Source organism: Marmota monax, unplaced genomic scaffold, assembly GCF_021218885.2.
Source record: "Marmota monax isolate L192 unplaced genomic scaffold, Marmota_monax_Labrador192_F-V1.1 WCK01_AAM20220418_F8-fsc00061, whole genome shotgun sequence".
Classification (NCBI taxonomy): domain Eukaryota; kingdom Metazoa; phylum Chordata; class Mammalia; order Rodentia; family Sciuridae; genus Marmota; species Marmota monax.
Genome location: NW_026695230.1, coordinates 19882209 through 19901439, shown reverse-complemented (window position 1 = coordinate 19901439; position 19231 = coordinate 19882209).

Sequence of the window (19231 nt, the reverse complement as noted above, 5' to 3'; positions counted from 1 at the left end):
GGAAAGCATTCGTGAAACAAGAATATGTTTCATCTCTGTGCCTATTTTGAGAGATTTACCCATAAATACCTTCTTTTAATCTTGTCAATTCTCCAGTCTTGCCCTTCTCAGTCTCTGGTTATCTGACAAACCCATCAGACACCACCCAGAAATCAGTGTCAGTTCATCCCCAGGAAATGTGTCACTCCAGACTGGGAAAATGGGCTTCGCCTCCCCTACCTACTTTTGCCTGGTGGCTGTGTCCTGTGCAGGGGTTCTGCAACTTAGGCTTGAGTCTTCTCTATCAACAGATGGAATTTGAGGGAGGGTGACAGGAACTCTCATTTGCTTTAATGACAGAAATTATAAGGAACACTTAATCACATCTTATTTAATCAATCCCCTATCTGTGGTATTTTTTGTTGTTATGACACTGATGCAATTAATACCATCAAGTAGCCCCCAACTGCCTCAAGAAACTGATATTTCAGTGGAAGAGACCAATACTAAGCCAGTTACTATGAAAACAATTACTTAGTTATAATTGTGATAAATACTATGAAAGAAAGTACTGAGTGTAATGATAATGAATTACATATGTGTCTGACCTCATAAGGTAGAGAGTGAGTCAGAGAAGGTTACCCCGAGGAAACCACATTTACACTAAGACTCGAAGAGTGGGTTGATTGGGCAGTGGGTAAGTAGGTGCAGATGAGGAGAAGGGCCAGTCTGTGAAGGTTTCCAGGAGGAGGGTGCATTGCCAGCATGGCGTATAGACAGGTGTGCAGGGTCAGGAAAGGTCAGCCCTTAGGAAACTGCCAGAGGCCCTGTCTGCCTGATCTTTAGAATGAGGTGAGGAAAGGCTAAGGGTGGCAGGATTTGTATGTTTAAGGACTTTGTGTACCACTATGGAGTAAACAGTTGGAGGCTAGTAGAGAAGTTTAAGGAAGGATTTTTCTGAATCTCACTCTAGTGGCTGTTTGGAGGATGACCTGGAGAGGGGTAGGCTGTAAATAAGAAAACTAGTCACATAACCCCTCTGAGCTCCTGTTTCCTTCTCTGAACATGCAGGTGATAATTATTACCTTAAAGATTGCTACTCTGATTAGCGGTATAAAATATTAAAAGAGTTTAGCTGGGTGCAGTGGCACATGCCTGTAATCCCAGAGACCCTGGAGGCTCAGGCAGGAGGATTGCAAGTTTGAAGCCAGCCTCAGCAATTTAGTGAGGCCCTAAGCATCTTAGTGAGACCCTGTCTTAAAAATAAAAAGGGCTGGGGATGTATCTCCATGGCAAAGCACCTCTGGATTCAATCCCCACCACCAAATAAATACATAAATAAATATTACAAGCATTAAATGTTTAGTAAATGTTAACACTAATTATTTTTCTAAATTCCTCATTCTTCCTTACCCTTCACATCTACTTCAATACAAAATTCTGCTTATTCTGCCTCCTCAATTGCCTTCAAGATTTTTTTTTCTCTTCTTTATCACCCTTCTAAATTCTCATAAATAAATTCTAACTTGATCAGAGCCCCTTCCCGCATTCCCTGCATCCTGCCCCTCTATTTAACTTACTGAAAATCTTACTGGTTGTTCGTTTGCTATAGGACCATAACCAAAGCCCTACATATGGGTTATAAGGTTCTTACTGATCTTCCCCCATATACATCTGTCATTGTCACTCCTCACCATCCTCCCAGTTCACCCTCACCCTACTTCCTATACCTTAGATATTTTGGACTTCATGAAAATCCCCCAGCACCCCAAGCTCTTTCACATACCCTACATCCTTACTCACACTTTTTTTTTTTTTTACATTACTAGGGATTGAACCAAGGGACCCTTACCACTGAGCTACATCTCCAGCACTTTTTAAATTTTATTTTAAGACAGGCTGAACTTGCAATCCTCCTGTATCGGCCTCCTGAATCCTGTGTTTTTAAGCATACACCACTATGCCTGGCCCTATTCACATTTTTGCTTCTGCCTCAGACACCTTCCCTCCTTTGTGCTTCACTCACAAAATCCCTGCTTGTGCTTTTGGACTTTGCCTCAGTGTCACTTCTTTACCTTGAATATTCAAAACCTCCTCAAACTGTTTATATAGTTTATTCCTGGGCTCCCAAATCATTGTGTACGTCCCTGTACTACAGTCCTTATCATGTTTATGGTAATTATTTTATTTACATTAAATGTTCACCTCCAAAACTATAGGCTTCTAAACAGTAGTGACCTTACTTAATCACCTTGCATCCTCAGTGCCTAGCATAAATTCTATCATACATGGAATGGGCACTTGATGAACAAATGAATGTATGAATGAATCAAACAAAATCATACTGCATTTGGAGCTAGTCTGAGTTTGGCCTCTAGAAGCTCTGTGTTTAGGGGATTTGCCTTAGGTCATCAAGCCTGATTGTTTCTTGCCTCAAGGGATTCTGGTCAGAGGGGCAAGTAATTTCCTCTGTCTCCCACATCTCACTTGCTTGCACCTGGACCCCACCTTGGGACCTAAGCCAATTGCCCCTCTGAATGTGGAGCTGCAGTGCCATCTAATGGTGACTAGAAGGCCTACATGTCAGGCTGAAGGAGGAAGAGGGAGGAGGAAAGAAGGCTGGTTATTCTAGCCGTGAAATCTCAGCTACTGGACTCAACATTGGGCAGTTTTTTCTACCTATATGAGTCCAAAATTGACGGTCAGGGTCCCTTATTTAGACTTCCCATATACTGAAGACACTTAGTCATATCTCGATGACCAGAGCCCTCTCTTCAGCCCTCCAAAAGCCAAGACCCACTTCCCTGGTCTCCTCAGAAGCTAGTGACCATGACTCAGTGACCCAGTCATCCTCTCAGTCCTCTCAGTACACAGTATCTCACTAAGGACCCTTGAGCACACTCAATAATTTGTGACAGGAGCCTCTCTCCCACCCCTCAGTGGCCAGGGTCCTCACATGGCTCCCTCCATGATCAGAGCCCCTTCCCACATTTTGTAAAAATCTTTTATATAATTAAAGAAAATCTCTATTTTTAAAGATTATTAATTGAAAAACATATGGGAAAACATCGTGGAATAAACCTGAACTTTATTGGCCTTCTTTGCACATTTTTTTATGGTTTATATTGTTTTATTTTGAATAGCATGTGGAAAGCAACCATATCTTTAAAGTGTTTAGATTTTTAATTCTTGATCCAGACACATGCCTTGGGGACCTGCTGCCCATCACTCAGGATTCCATGGAAGTTCTTTAATTAAGGTCTAGTGAGCATGACAAGAATTAGACAATCCCTTCAGACCACCCAACTGCCTTCCCCTTACCCCCACCCCCCATCCCCCAAGAGGTTGTTGGAGCCTCTTGCTTCTGGGATTCTGCCTCCTGCCTTGTCTCTGAGCCCTTTGTCCAGACATAGGCCACAGCTGTGCCTAGATCTCATGAGGAGGTTTCGGCCCCAGGCCCAACCCACCTGCATTAGGAGTGATTAGCTAACCCTCTGAAATGCTTTTGTCACACACTAATCCACATGGACAGTATCACAGATAAACAAACCAACTTCCACTTTACTCCAAATCCTCTGGGAATACAGCAGTGTCCAAAGTAAATATGATTTATGGGGAAAATTGGAGGGTTGAATATAGAAAATTGTGACTCATTATCTCCATTACCATGCCCAGCTGTCCCAGAGCCAACACTCCCTACTCCAATCCCCTGCCCCCCAGTTTTGGCCTATGCTAGGATCTCCTGCGCTTAACTGAGCTGCCGTGAAGTCCCTTTAAACATTAACCATTGTTCTTGGTCACCAACTACTCCAAGGCCTGTTTTTTTCCCTTTCACAAACAGAGCCTCCGGCTTTGAGGACTCTTTTCACAGAAACAAAAACATTCCCTGTTTTCAAAGGCATAACAGGTCAATCATTCAGTCCATCCATCTATCCATTCATTTATTCATCCTTTAATACATCTTTACTGAGCTCTACTATGTATTGGGTCCTGTGCTAGGTTTTGGAGATACAATAGTTACTAAAATAGAATCCTTGTCCTTGTGGAACTTACTTCCAAATGGGAAACTAGGATGCTAGGCAAAGTACATGGTTACTTACTTATTGCTAAAGAGTATGATGCATGCTAAAAAGAAGGTGGAGCTCACATGTCCCTAGGCCTGTCATCTCTCCTCTGGGTGATGGAAAAGAAATTAATATAGCATAAATATACTGTCAGTGATTTAAAATCTAGGTGAAGAGACAACTTGGAACACCTTGAGGGAGAGGAAGTTAGAGAAACATCTTTCGAAATAAAATTCTTGAGGCTATCTCAAACTTGTGAGGACTGAAAAAGACAAAATATTCTGGCTAAAGAGGGCCAGGAAACAGTGCCCAGGGGTCAGGGCTGGCACACTAGATTAGTACAAATAGACCAAATAAGAAGGCAGGCTGTGTTTAGGAAATGTAGTTGCAAGGGACTAGAGTGGGGCTCAACGGTACAGCACTTGCCTAACATGTAGGAAGCCCTTGGTTCAATCCCCAGCATGGAAGGAAGGAAAGAAAGAAGTAGGAAGGAAGAAGATATAGTTTCAAAGGATTGCTGGTACCACTGACCAGAGAAAGAAAAAGAAATAGAGGAGGGGGAGGATTTGTTGGAGTCAGAGCAACGAGGCTTCACAGGCAAAATGGGTTATGGGTTTGTTCACTGACTTGTTCAATCACGTATTAGTCAAAGTCAGGCACCGTGTTGAGCAATAGAGACACAATAACCATGTGTCTTTTTTGAACAGAAAAGTTTTCACAGGTAAACAGACCCATGCTAAGACACAAAACTAACTGTTATTAAAAATACATGCATGAAGCTTAGTGGGGCCCCACTACTGAAGTTATCCCTGTAACAATATCACTCTCACTAATTTGGGAGAGGAAGGAATAGCATCAAGCCATCATTCAGGAACTGCTTCTTCAACGCCTGTGCGACATATGCAGCCGGCAGGAGTGGGCAGATTGCTAACACACCAATGGTCGTGCCAATTTTGAAGCATCGATTGCATTGCGATGTAACAGTTATTTTTACCATTGGCTTTGATTTCCTGCAAAAATTCTTCCCTGGGTCTAGTTAAAATTGGGCTTAACCTTTCCAAATGTGTATGAATATGGATATCACACGTGGGTAGTGGAGAAAAGATTGAGAATGGCCGACACACACGGCTACACATGGCTATGGATGGTTGAGTCACGATCCTCAAACCAGAAAGGAAGCTGAGTAGGAGGATCTAGCAGCAGGGAGCAGCAGGTGTGAATCGGGATTTGTGGCCTGCAGGCAGTCATGACAGGTGTCAGCAGACCTCTCCACTATGGCCTCCCTTGAGATGCCCAGACAAAGTCAGGCCTGGAACCTGGGGGTGGGGGTTTTCCTTGAAAGCCAGGGATGGGCAGGGTCTCCTTGTCTCCTTGTCATAGCATCTGAATGCTATGCTCTGGAAAATCAATCGGTAGTGAACTATTTATATATTCCATTTATATTTTCTATTTTATCATCCTCTGTTCTTCAGAAAAACTTGCAGAAAATGCCTTATATCTATACTTTTTCCAATAAACATGTATCACTTGTTTAATCTTTAAGGTATTTATTAAAAGTCATATTTTTTAAAAGACCTTAAAATGAAAACTCCAGTTTGAGATGTGTTCAGAAGAACCAAAGGAAGTTTTGCTCATTTCCTGGCACAGTTGTAAAAACAAGAGCCGTCCAATCCCAGTTAGGAGTAGGGAGCAAGGGTAGGCAGGGAGTTTTGTTAGCCAATCCCAAAAACCAAATGCTGAATGTTTTCTCTGATATAAGGAGGCTGATTCATAGTGGGGTAGGGAGGGGAAGTGTGGGAGGAATAGAAAAACTCTAGATAGGGCAGAGGGGTGAGAGGGGAAGGAAAGGGGCAGGGGGTTAGAAACGATGGTGGAATGTGATGGACATTATTATCCAAAGTACATGTATGAAGACACGAATTCGTGTGGATATACTTTGTATACAACCAGAGATATGAAAAATTGTGTTCTATATGTGTAATAAGAATTGTAATGAATTCTGTGTCATATATAAATTTTAAAAATTAATAATAAAATAAAATTTAAAAGAAAATTCTAAAGCTTAATTAAAATGAAAATTAAAAAAAAAAAGAAGAAGGAGGAGGAGGAGGAGGAGACAACCCTGAGGCTTGCTGGGGAGGTAGGTAAGCAAAGGGATGGGTGAGCCTGGGCCCTCAGCGGGCTCCCTGTGAAGCCAGATTTAAAGTTAGGTAGTCAGTGTAGTTAGGTAAATCGGGTCTAATACCGAGTGAAATCTAAAATGGAGGCCATGCTGGCAATGATTCCGGGAAACGCAGGACAACTCAAGGAATGTTAATGAAGTCCTAAAAGGCCCTAGGCCAAAGTCCACCTCAAAGAAATGTTAATGAACAGCCCCCAGCAAAAAGGTGCTGACTCAGAAGTCCTTCCTGACCAGATTACTTCTTTGGCCCACCTGTGTCCCACCCCTCGGTCCTTCCCACCTACATTCCATCACTGAAAGAACTATAAAAAGGGGAGACAACATCCCTTCCATGGATTCCACCTCTTGGGTCCCCTTCTTCCTCCGGGAGAAGTCTTTTCTGCTGTCCTTTAATAAACTTCTAATTTCTACTCTGACCTTGCCTCGGCGTGCTTCTTTGGTGTTATTCTTCAACATTGGGGAAGCAAGAACTCGTCACCAGTCAACAGCGGTAACACCTGCTCCTCTTAGACCGCAGAAATCTCCTTCCGAATGCCTCCTGCTAGACCTCCCTGAGGCTTCATGGCGACATAGGGAAGTTGTTTCCATTGCAGATGGATAATGGTGGCTAGAGAGACACCAAGGAGACAGTCCAGATCTAGGCCTCAGAAGCCCTGCAAAGTCAGAGGGGCCTGGGAAGGGCTATGATCACATACACTCGGCCTGCCTATGGGCGCTCAGTGCAGCCTTTTGAAATCAATTTATGGGAATTTTTTATACAGCTGGCCAAATATTTTCCTAGATGGTTTACTCTTTTATTTAATTACTTTTTTTGACATGCTAATGTATAGAATACCATAGCCTAATTGGTTAATCTTTTCCTTTGTGAGCACTTCTATTGCTTCTAAGTTGGAAACATTGCTTCCTTCCAGAGATTTGATAGTGTTTCTGTATTTGTTTGTTTGTTTGTCGTCTGTTTAAGCTCTCTTGTCCCTCTGGAATGAACTCGGTATACAACTCAGTATGCAAGAAGAGAATCTAGATTATTTTTTTTCTCTGATGAAAAGCATGTATAGAATAAATTCATCCTTTTCCAGTAATTTCTGACCCCACCTTTATGGTGTATGAAATTCATTTATGTCAGGGCCATCTTTTTTCTGGGCAACCTATTCGGTTCCAAGCAAAGATTATTTAACACTTGATTGTGCATTCTGTGTTACTCTCTGCTAATCATACTCTAAATCTAAAGGAGTTTTACTCCTGATTATTCATTCAACAAGACTGAACCTTGGCAATGGTTGATTGTTAGCAATAAAGAATAAGGCAGGTACATTTTCTGCCATCACTATGCACATAATCAAATAAATTATTATGATAAAGTATGGAAAGTGTTCAGCAGCAAAATGTGCATCTTAGAGGTGCTGAGCAGGAAGTACTGGAGGTCTTCTGGTCTTCTCTCTGACACCTGAAGGACAAGTAGTACTACTAATGCAAAGAAAAGGAGGCAACTGCGTCCTGGGCCAGGCCACTCCTATATTGTTCCAGCCGGGCCCAGTGGCACATACCTGTAATTCCAGTGTCTCAGAGTGCTGATGCAGGAGGCTCACAAGTTCAAAGCCAACCTCAGCAACTAACTAAGACCTTAAGCAACTTGGTGAGATACTGTCTCCAAATAAAAAAGGCTGGGGATAAGCCCTTGGGTTCAATCTCTAGTGCAAAAAATTAAAAAATAAAAAACAAAACAAAAAAAAACCTTGTTTCATCAAAAGGGGAGATCCCACTGTGCTCCATGGCAGACATCATGCCAAGATATATGTGTAATACTCATTTAATTACCAGAATCCTTCTCTAGATTGCATTACTTACCCCACCATATAGATGGGGAGACTGAGGTTTGAAGTGTTTACATTACTCACAGACTCGGGGCCCCTGTCACAGCAGGATGAAGCCCTGAAGCATGAACATATCCACTTTGTCCTACTCTCTTTCCCCCTTCCTTGGGGGAAGTTTGCTATCCCTGAAACTTTGTGCTTCCTGGTCTCATGTCACATGCCCTAGACCTAAGTCTTTATAAGGTGAAGTTGACACACCAGAGTTCTTGGACTGGCAGGGGCCTGGGTCAGACCTGGGACTCTCCCAGTCCATGTGACTTTGACCTTTCCATTCTCCACCCAGTCACCTTTATAGCTCAATGAGCTTGTAAAGAATGGGAAAATAAACAAGGAGAGAAATGAATTACAGTAGATAGGGTAGAGAGAGAAGATGGGAGGGGAGGGGAGGGGGGATAGTTGAGGATAGGAAAGGCAGCAGAATACAACAGTCACTAATATGGCATTATGTAAAAATGTGGATGTGTAACCGATGTGATTCTGCAATCTGTATTTGGGGTAAAAATGGGAGTTCATAACCCACTTGAATCTAATGTATGAAATTTGTAATGTTTTGAACAACCAATAAAAAAAAAGAATCACCAGGACCTTCTGGTTGATATATATATCAAAACTTCAGTACAGTGCAGGATCACAATCTCACTGGGTATCTTTTAGGACTTTACTTCCCATCACTCTGTTCCTTGAAAGCCATGGCCAAGGCCCACCTATATGGTCATTGTCTTTCCATCTTCTGTACCCCTATGCTCTGTTTTCCAGCTTCCTCACTCCCCTGCCATACCACCATGAATATGACAACTACCAGTCTTTATACTAGCACTTCTCAAGGTGTGGTCTAGAGATCAGCACCAGGCCACAAATTGTTTATTACCAGCTCATGATAAGTTCAGAAATTGAAAATCGGTACTCAGAAACTTTTATAGCAATTTGATAGAATAACAGCATGTCATTTGAATAAAATAATAAACAGCAAGTGAATATAATACTAGTATCCTTAATTGGATCCTAAAATAGAAAAAGGACATAAGTGGGAAAACTATTGAAATCTGAAGAGTCTGTAGTTTAGTTATTAGTTCTGTGCCAATTTAATTTGTTAGTTTAACAAATTCGTGGTTGATTTGTTAGTTTTAACAAATGTGTTACAGTTATGTAAGATGTTAACATTGGCTGGCCACAAGGGCACACATGCCTATAATCCCAGCAACATGGGAGGCTGAGGCAGGAGGATGGCAAGCTCAAGGCCAACCTCAACAACTTAGTGTGACCCTATCTCAAAATAAATAAATAAAAGGGATGGGGAATGTAGTTCAGTAGTTAAGTGGCCCTGGATTCAATCCCCAGTTCAAAAAAAAAAGAAGCAAACATTAAGAAATCTCGGGCAAGGGTATGCATCACTATCCTTGACATTTTTTTTTTTTTGTAAATCTAAAACTATTCTAAAATAATTTTTTTTTAAAAAAGTAGATTTTTATTTGATGTCTTTTTGCAAAAACATCAGTGTGCAATGAATTCAATATGGAAATTTTGTAAATGAAACTAATCTGTCACTGGGGATCAGTTACTGCACACTACGGATGAAGTCATAACCCAAAATCCTGTCACTTTTCAAATGTAGGCACATTTGAAAATATAGGCTGGGCACGGTGGCGCATGCCTGTAAGTCCCAGCAGCTCTGGAGGCTGAGGCAGGAGGATCACAAGTTCAAAGCCAGGCTCAGCAAAAGCAAGGCACTAAGCAACTCAGTGAGATCCTATCTCTAAATAAAATACAAAATAGGGCTGGGGATGTGGTTCAGTGGTCAAGTGCCTCTGAGTTCAATCCCCAGTACCAAAAAATAAAAAAGAAAGAAAGAAAATATAGGGCTTTGTAATGTACCTTGTACTGTCACATCTCAGTATCTTATCACATGCCAGCTGCCACATACCCGCTACTGTCACAGTGCAGGTCCAGGCATGAGCCAAAACAAGATCTGAGAAAGTGCCAGTGTGCAAAGATTGGCAGGACGAGCAGGGTGTGATGGTGCATGACTATAATCTCACTACTTGGGAGTCTGAGGCAGGAGGATCACAAGTTTGAGGGCAGCCTGGGCAACTTAGTGAGATCCTGTCTCAAACTTTAAAATAAAAAGGGACGAAATGTAGAATGCCCCTGGGTTTGATCTCCAGCACCACAGCAGGGGAGAAAAAAGATTGATAGGACAGACCCTGAGTTCTGGGATGTGCTTTCATGAGTATGACAAAGCCCTGCTCTGTGACTATATCTGGGGTAAGACAAGGCCCTGGAATGTGATGTGGTTCTGGAATGTGACCCGATTCTAGGATGTGAAGTATTGATGAGTTCTGGGTTCTGACAAGTTCTGCTGTGACAGGCATGGACTAATTCCATGTGGGTTTCACAGGGACTGCAACAGAGAGCTCTGGGGAACAGCAGCTCTAATGTTTGGATGGATCCTAGTTTGTGTGGGATCTTTGGTATAACAAGGCCACTCAATGAACCTAGAAGTAAAAATGTATCTGGGTACTTTAGATTACATGTTTTATTCAGGTTTGTTCTGAATTCCAGGGCTATTGGCAGCCTGCTCTTTCTCCTGGGGCATAGAGCAGACCCAGGACTCCTAACCCAAGGCACAGAATTATCTGGGGCTGTCTTGGGCTGTCACCCCAGAGAATCTGGTCGGGGTTCATTTAACACCTGTGCCCTGCAAAGCCCAGCAGCTCCAACAGCTATCTGAGTCTGCACCTGAGCCTGTCTCCCCTGAGTTTCTTCACCTACTTGCCACATACCTGCTACTGTCACAGCTCCAAGTTCTGAGTTCAGACCTCGTGTGGGACCATAGTGCCATCTACTGGCTAATGTGAGCCATGCTGATCATGACAGTAAATGCAGGACTCACTGGCAGTACTGAGAAGGCGTCCCAATCTGAGTTCAAGATTAATAGAGGTGACCTCTTCCTCAAGCCCCCAGTGCCCAGGGCCCTCATTCAGGCTTCAGTGATGACAGCCCCTGATCTAGTCCTTTATTGAACACAACCTTTTGGTCAACCTTCTCAGGGATCAGGTCCACTCACTCAGTCCCCACTCCCACCCCCAGTGACCAGGACCTCTTTTCAGGCCACATAATAACCAGAATCCTTCACTCAAGCTCCACTGTGGTGAGGACTCCTCACTCTAGACTCCCTCAGTCGTCTGGCCACTCAATGATTAAATTCTGGTCTGAGTACTAACACTTAAGTCATTCAAAAACTTAGCACATTCTGAGAGTCTATTGGCTTGACCCTGTGAGGATGTGAGAACGCAAGTTTGATTAGACCCAGAAACTGAAGAGTTACCCATTGTAACAGGGGTTACAGTGCTCCAAGATCTGTGTTTTCCTCTTGACTTCTTTGACATGCAGCTGAACTAGGTCTCCCAGCCCCCATGCTCCACGTATGCCAAGGGAATCTGGGCAGCAGCAGTGCGTATTACTTCCAGGCCTGGTGCACAAACACTGATTCCAAGCCTGGGTTTTCTGCATGCTCCTCCATCATTCATCTCTCCTCCCCGCCGCCCAAACACACACACCTCCCTCCAGTATGACATCTCAATTTCAATATTTCAATACCCAGAGCAACTTCAGGAGGCATGATTTGAATGTGACATAACTTCTGTCCACATGGCTCTCTCAGGTCTCTCACCATAGATACACTGGACAGTGACAGGAACAAAAATAAATCTGTATTGTGCTTCATCACTGACGTTTTGAGGTTTTTTTTTAAACAAATAGTATTATTTATCATGACCACTGGGAAAAGAATCATAGTCTTGCAAATCCAAAATTGTTTCCCTAATCAGCTGGCCTTTGCATGGCACTATTTTCTAACTTTGCTCAAATCACTAACCTCTTATCCCTTTGCTAATCATTTGTCTTCATATTAAAGTGATGGAAATCTGTCCACTCAAGACAGAAAAATCAAAGCCTCATTCTTAAGCTAAAAACTGGACTATTTCCTTAGACATTTTTTTAGAACTCCAGCTGTCTCCTTAACCAGGTGAGGAGTAGAAAAGATAACTTTCTGTTTATTTCTTCTAAAATTACTCCCTGTGCTGGGTGTAGTGAAACATGCCTGTAATCCCAGACATTGAGGAGGCTGAGGCAGGAGGATCACAAGATTGAGATCAGCCTTAGCAACTTAGAGAGGCCATAAGCAACTTAGCAAGACTCTGTTGCAAAACAAAAAATAAAAAGGGCTGGGGAGATAGCTCAGTGGTAAAGTGCCCTGGTTCAATTCCCAGTACCAGGAAAAAAAATTTAATAAAATTTACTTATTGTGTTGTTGGTATGCTTTGTAGTATCAACACATTTCCTACCTTTGCAACAGTGTCCAATCCCTGATGCACATTGTCTGTGAGGTTTACATGACTTCTTGAAATCTAAAGCTATTTCCTAAATTGAAATAAATCTTGAGATCGTATAAGCCTGTCTCTGACCAGCAAGATTTTTGCAATAGGGTGTGGGAAGAGAGAGGGGCAGTACAGAATATTTGAGAGAACATGATTGGTGTTTGGACAACCAGGAAAAGATCCCCAGATTTGATTCCACCACTTACTGGATATGGGACCTAAGTCGTTTAATCTCTCTTAGTTTCTTGAAAATGGAGGATAATTATAGTACCTAGTTCATGCACGTGTGATGATTTGATTCAAATTTCTGATCCTTCCAGTCTTCTTATCTCCATTTTTAACTGCTAAAATATGGGTCCCACTCCAGAATCTGCTCTCATACCCTCTCCAGACTATGTGGATTGAATCCCTGACTTCAGTAATAGAAGAACTCAATCATTTTTCATCCAAAGAAATAGTGGGAAAATGTGAATGTATTACAGGTTAGTTAGTCAGATTCCAGTGTCTAAGGGGAAATAGCATAAATCCAGCAAGGCCAGCCAGAAAGAGGGCAAGATTGGGGACTGAGTGTCAGAAACAGTGTCTAGATCTTATGGTGCTATTTGAAGCTGAGAGTAGAACTATGATTTTGCTAAAATGGCCCAGATTTCTTTTCTTTTATCTGAACCCCTCACTGCTGAGGTTAGGAGTTGACTTTAAAACCAAGGTCTTTCCACCCAGGAAGGGATATAGATACATATATATGGAGAAAAAATAATCACCTCATGATTGCAGCACCTCCTGCAGGACAGGAACCAGGGGTCAAAGTTGTGAGGGTTCTGAAGAATACTAAGAGGAAGAGAGATGGGAGTGGGTTGGGGGTAGGTGTGGTGTTTGTTGGGGGCACACTGGGTGGTGGTGGAGTGGCAAGATTAAGGTGTCAGAGCAGCCTGGAGAAGAGAATGCTGAAGAATTGAAGATAAGGAGAGTCATCAAATGCATGAAATGAGTAAGTGAGAAAATGGAAATAGCATGTGAGAGGAGCTTTTTTTTTTCCCCTTTGGTACACAGGATTGAACTCAGAGGCACTCGACTACTGAGCCACATTCCCAGCCCTATTTTGTATTTTATTTAGAGACAGGGTCTCACTGAGTTGCTTAATGCCTTGATTTGCTGAGGCTGCCTTTGAATTCGAGATCCTCCTGCCTCAGCCTCCCAAGCCGCTGGGATTACAGGCATGTGCCACCATGCCCAACAAGGGAAGCTCTTTTCCTTTTTAATTTATTTAATTTTTATTCTAATTTGTTATATATGACAGCAGAAAGCATTACATTTCATATTACAATTATAGAACACAATTTTTCCTATCTCTGGTTGTACACAAGGTATAGTCACACCATTCATGTCTTCATACATGAACTTAGGGTAATGATGTCAATCTCATTCCACCATCTTTTCTACCCACACGCCCCTCCCTTCCTCTTCCACCCCTTTGCCCTATCTAGAGTTCATCTAATCCTCCCATGCATCCACCGCAACACCACTATGAGTCAGCCTCCTTATATCAGAGAAGACATTCAGCATTTGGTTTGGGGGGGGGTTGGCTAACTTCACTTAGCATTATATTCTCCAGCTCCATCCATTTACCTGCAAATGCCATGATTTTATTCTCTTTTAATACTGAGTAATAATATTCCATTGTGTATATATGCCACATTTTCTTTATCCGTTCATCTACTGAAGGGTATCTAGGTTGGTTCCACAGTTTAGCTATTGTGAATTGTGCTGCTATAAACATTGATGTGGCTGTGTCCCTATAGTAGGCTGTTTTTTTTTTTTTTTAATTTTTTATTGTGGGTTGTTCAAAACATTACAAATTTCTTGACATATCATATTCCACACTTTGATTCTAGTGGGTTATGAACTCCCACCTTCACCCCATACACAGATTGCAGATTCACATCAGTTACACATCCATTGATTTACAAATTGCCATACTAGTGTCTGTTGTGCTCCGCTGCCTTTCCCATCATCCACCCTCCCCCCTCCCCACCTCTCCCCTCCCCTCCCCTCCTCTCTCTCTACCCCCTCCACTGTATAACCCTGAGGGTCTCCTTCCATTACCGTGCAATTTACCTTCTCTCTCCCTTTCCCTCCCACCTCTCATCCCTGTTAAATGTTAATCTTCTTCTCCTGTTCTTCGTCCCTACTCTGTTCTTAGTTACTTTCCTTATATCAAAGAAGACATTTGGCATTTGTTTTTTAGGGATTGGCTAGCTTCACTTAGCATAATCTGCTCTAATGCCATCCATTTCCCTGTAAATTCTATGATTTTGTCATTTTTTAATGCAGAGTAATACTCCATTGTGTATAAATGCCACATTTTTTTTATCCATTCGTCTATTGAAGGGCATCTAGGTTGGTTCCACAGTCTTGCTATTGTGAACTGTGCTGCTATGAACATCGATGTAGCAGTGTCCCTGTAGCATGCTCTTTTTAGGTCTTTAGGGAATAGACCAAGAAGGGGAATAGCTGGGTCAAATGGTGGCTCCATTCCCAGCTTTCCAAGAAATCTCCATACTGCTTTCCAAATTGGCTGCACCAATCTGCAGTCCCACCAGCAATGTACAAGTGTACCCTTTTCCCCACATCCTCGCCAGCACTTGTTGTTGTTTGACTTCCTAATGGCTGCCAATCTTACTGGAGTGAGATGGTATCTTAGGGTGGTTTTGATTTGCATTTCTCTGACAGCTAGAGATGTTGAGCATTTTTTCATGTACTTGTTGATTGACTGTATGTCCTCCTCTGTGAAGTGTCTGTTCAGGTCCTTGGCCCATTTGTTGATTGGGTTGTTTGTTCTCTTATTGTCTAATTTTTTGAGTTCTTTGTATACTCTGGATATTAGGGCTCTATCTGAAGTGTGAGGAGTAAAGATTTGTTCCCAGGATGTAGGCTCCCTATTTACCTCTCTTATTGTTTCTTTTGCTGAGAAAAAACTTCTTAGTTTGAGTAAGTCCCATTTGTTGATTCTAGTTATTAACTTTTGTGCTATGGGTGTCCTATTGAGGAATTTGGAGCCCGACCCCACCGACTGTAGATCGTAGCCAACTTTTTCTTCTATCAGACGGCGCGTCTCTGATTTGATATCAAGTTCCTTGATCCATTTTGAATTCACTTTTGTGCATGGCGAGAGAAAGGGATTCAGTTTCATTTTGTTGCATATGGATTTCCAGTTTTCCCAGCACCATTTGTTGAAGATGCTATCCTTCCTCCATTGCATGCTTTTAGCCCCTTTATCAAATATAAGATAGTTGTAGTTTTGTGGATTGGTTTCTGTGTCCTCTATTCTGTACCATTGGTCCACACGCCTGTTTTGGTACCAGTACCATGCTGTTTTTGTTACTATTGCTCTGTAGTATAGTTTGAAGTCTGGTATCGCTATACCGCCTGATTCACACTTCTTGCTTAGCATTGTTTTTGCTATTCTGGGTCTTTTATTTTTCCATATGAATTTCATGATTGCTTTCTCTATTTCTACAAGAAATGCCATTGGGATTTTGATTGGCATTGCATTAAACCTATAGAGAACTTTTGGTAATATCGCCATTTTGATGATGTTAGTTCTGCCTATCCATGAACAGGGTATATTTTTCCATCTTCTAAGATCTTCTTCTATTTCTCTCTTTAGGGTTCTGTAGTTTTCATTGTATAAGTCTTTCACCTCTTTTGTTAGGTTGATTCCCAAGTATTTTATTTTTTTTGAAGATATTTTGAATGGAGTGGTTGTCCTCATTTCCATTTCAGAGGATTTGTCGCTGATATACAGGAATGCCTTTGATTTATGCGTGTTGATTTTAAATCCTGCCACTTTGCTGAATTCATTTATTAGCTCTAATAGTTTCTTTGTAGAGCCTTTTGGGTCTGCTAGATATAGAATCATATCATCTGCAAATAGTGATAATTTAATTTCTTCTTTTCCTATTTTTATGCCTTTAATTTCTTTCGTCTGTCTAATTGCTCTGGCCAGTGTTTCGAGAACTATGTTGAAGAGAAGTGGAGAGAGAGGGCATCCCTGTCTTGTTCCAGATTTTAGAGGGAATGCCTTCAGTTTTTCTCCATTCAGAATAATGCTAGCCTGAGGCTTAGCATAGATTGCTTTTACAATATTGAGGTATGTTCCTGTTATCCCTAGTTTTTCTAGAGTTTTGAACATAAAGGGATGCTGTACTTTGTCAAATGCTTTTTCCGCATCTATCGAGATGATCATATGGTTCTTATTTTTAAGTCTATTGATGTGGTGAATAACATTTATTGATTTCCGTATATTGAACCAGCCTTGCATCCCAGGGATGAATCCTACTTGATCATAGTGTACAATTTTTTTTATATGTTTTTGTATCCGATTCGCCAGAATTTTATTGAGGATTTTTGCATCTAGGTTCATTAGAGATATTGGTCTGTAGTTTTCTTTCTTTGAAGTGTCTTTGTCTGGTTTAGGTATCAGGGTGATGTTGGCCTCATAGAATGAATTTGGAAGTTCTCCCTCCTTTTCTATTTCCTGAAGTAGCTTGAAAAGTATTGGTATTAGTTCTTCTTTAAAGGTTTTGTAAAATTCTGCTGTATACCCATCGGGACCTGGGCTTTTCTTAGTTGGTAGTCTTTTGATGGTTTCTTCTATCTCCTCAATTGATATTGGTCTGTTTAGGTTTTCTATATCCTCCTGACTCAATCTGGGCAGATCATATGACTTAAGAAATTTATCTATGCCTTCACTATCTTCTAATTTATTGGAGTATAAGGATTCAAAATAGTTTTTGATTATCTTCTGTATTTCTGAAGTGTCTGTGGGATATTGCCTTTTTCATCCCGTATGCTAGTAATTTGAGTTCTCTCTCTTCTTCTCTTCACTAGCATCGCTAAGGGTCTGTCGATTTTGTTTATTTTTTCAAAGAACCAACTTTTAGTTTTGTCAATTTTTTCAATTGTTTCTTTTGTTTCGATTTCATTAATTTCAGCTCTGATTTTAATTATTTCTTGCCTTCTACTTCTTTTGCTGTTGTTTTGCTCTTCTTTTTCAAGGATTTTGAGATGAAGTATGAGATCATTTATTTGTTGGTTTTTTCTTTTTTTAAGGAATGAACTCCAAGCAATGAATTTTCCTCTTAGAACTGCTTTCAATGTGTCCCATAGATTCCGATATGTTGTGTCTGTGTTTTCATTTATCTCTAAGAATTTTTTAATTTCCTCCTTGATGTCTTCTATAACCCATTGATCATTCAGTAACCTATTGTTCATTCTCCAATTGATGTATGCTTTTTCCTTCCTTCTTTTATCGTTGATTTTCAGTTTCATTCCATTATGATCAGATAAGATGCATGGTAATATCTCTACTCCTTTATATTGTCTAAGAGTTGCCCTGTGACATAATATATGATCTATTTTTGAGAAGGATCCATGTGCTGCTGAGAAAAAAGTGTAACTGCTTGATGTTGGGTGGTATACTCTATATATGTCAATTAGGTCTAGGTTATTAATAGTGTTATTGAGTTCTATAGTTTCCTTATTCAACTTTTGTTTGGAAGATCTGTCCAGTGGCGAGAGAGGTGTGTTGAAGTCTCCCATGATTATGGTGTGGTGGTCTATTAGACTCTTGAACTTGAGAAGAGTTTGTTTGACGAACATAGCTGCACCATTGTTTGGGGCATAAATATTTATGATTGTTATGTCTTGTTGGTGTATGGTTCCCTTAAGCAGTATGTAGTGTCCCTCTTTATCTCTTTTGATTAACTTTGGCTTGAAATCTATTTTATTTGATATGAGTATGGACACGCCTGCTTGTTTCCGAAGTCCATATGAGTGATATGATTTTTCCCAACCTTTCACCTTCAGCCTATGTATGTCTTTTCCTATCAAATGCGTCTCCTGTAGGCAGCATATTGTTGGGTCTTGTTTTGTGATCCATTCTACTAGCCTGTGTCTCTTAATTGGTGAGTTTAAGCCATTAACATTTAGGGTTATTATTGAGATATGGGTTGTTCTTCCAGCCATATTTGTTTATTTCTGTTACTAAACATTGTTTGTTTTCCTCTTTGATTGTTTCCCCCCCCCCTTTACTGTCCTACCTCCCACTGTTGGTTTTCATTGTTATTTTCCATTTCCTCTTCCTGTAATACTTTGGCTAGGATGTTTTGAAGAGATGGTTTTCTAGCTGCGAATTCTTTAAACTTTTGTTTATCGTGGAAGGTTTTAATTTCATTCTCCATCCTGAAGCTTAATTTCGCTGGATACACAATTCTTGGTTGGAACCCATTATCTTTCAGTGTTTGAAATATGTTATTCCAGGATCTTCTAGCTTTCAGAGTCTGTGTTGAAAGATCAGCTGTTATCCTGATTGGCTTGCCCCTAAATGTAATCTGCTTCCTTTCTCTTGTAGCTTTTAAAATTCTCTCCTTATTCTGTATGTTGGGCATCTTCATTATAATGTGTCTAGGTGTGGATCTCTTATGATTTTGCACATTCGGCGTCCTGTAGGCTTCTAGGATTTGGGATTCTGTCTCATTCTTCAAGTCTGGGAAGTTTTCTTGTATTATTTCATGGAATAGACTGCTCATTCCTTTGGTTTGGAGCTCTGTACCTTCCTGTATCCCAATGACTCTTAAGTTTGGTCTCTTAATGTTATCCCATATTTCTTGGATGTTCTGCTCATGGTTTCTTAACAGTCTTGCTGAGCTGTCTATGTTCTTTTCCAGTTGAAATACTTTGTCTTCATTGTCTGATGTT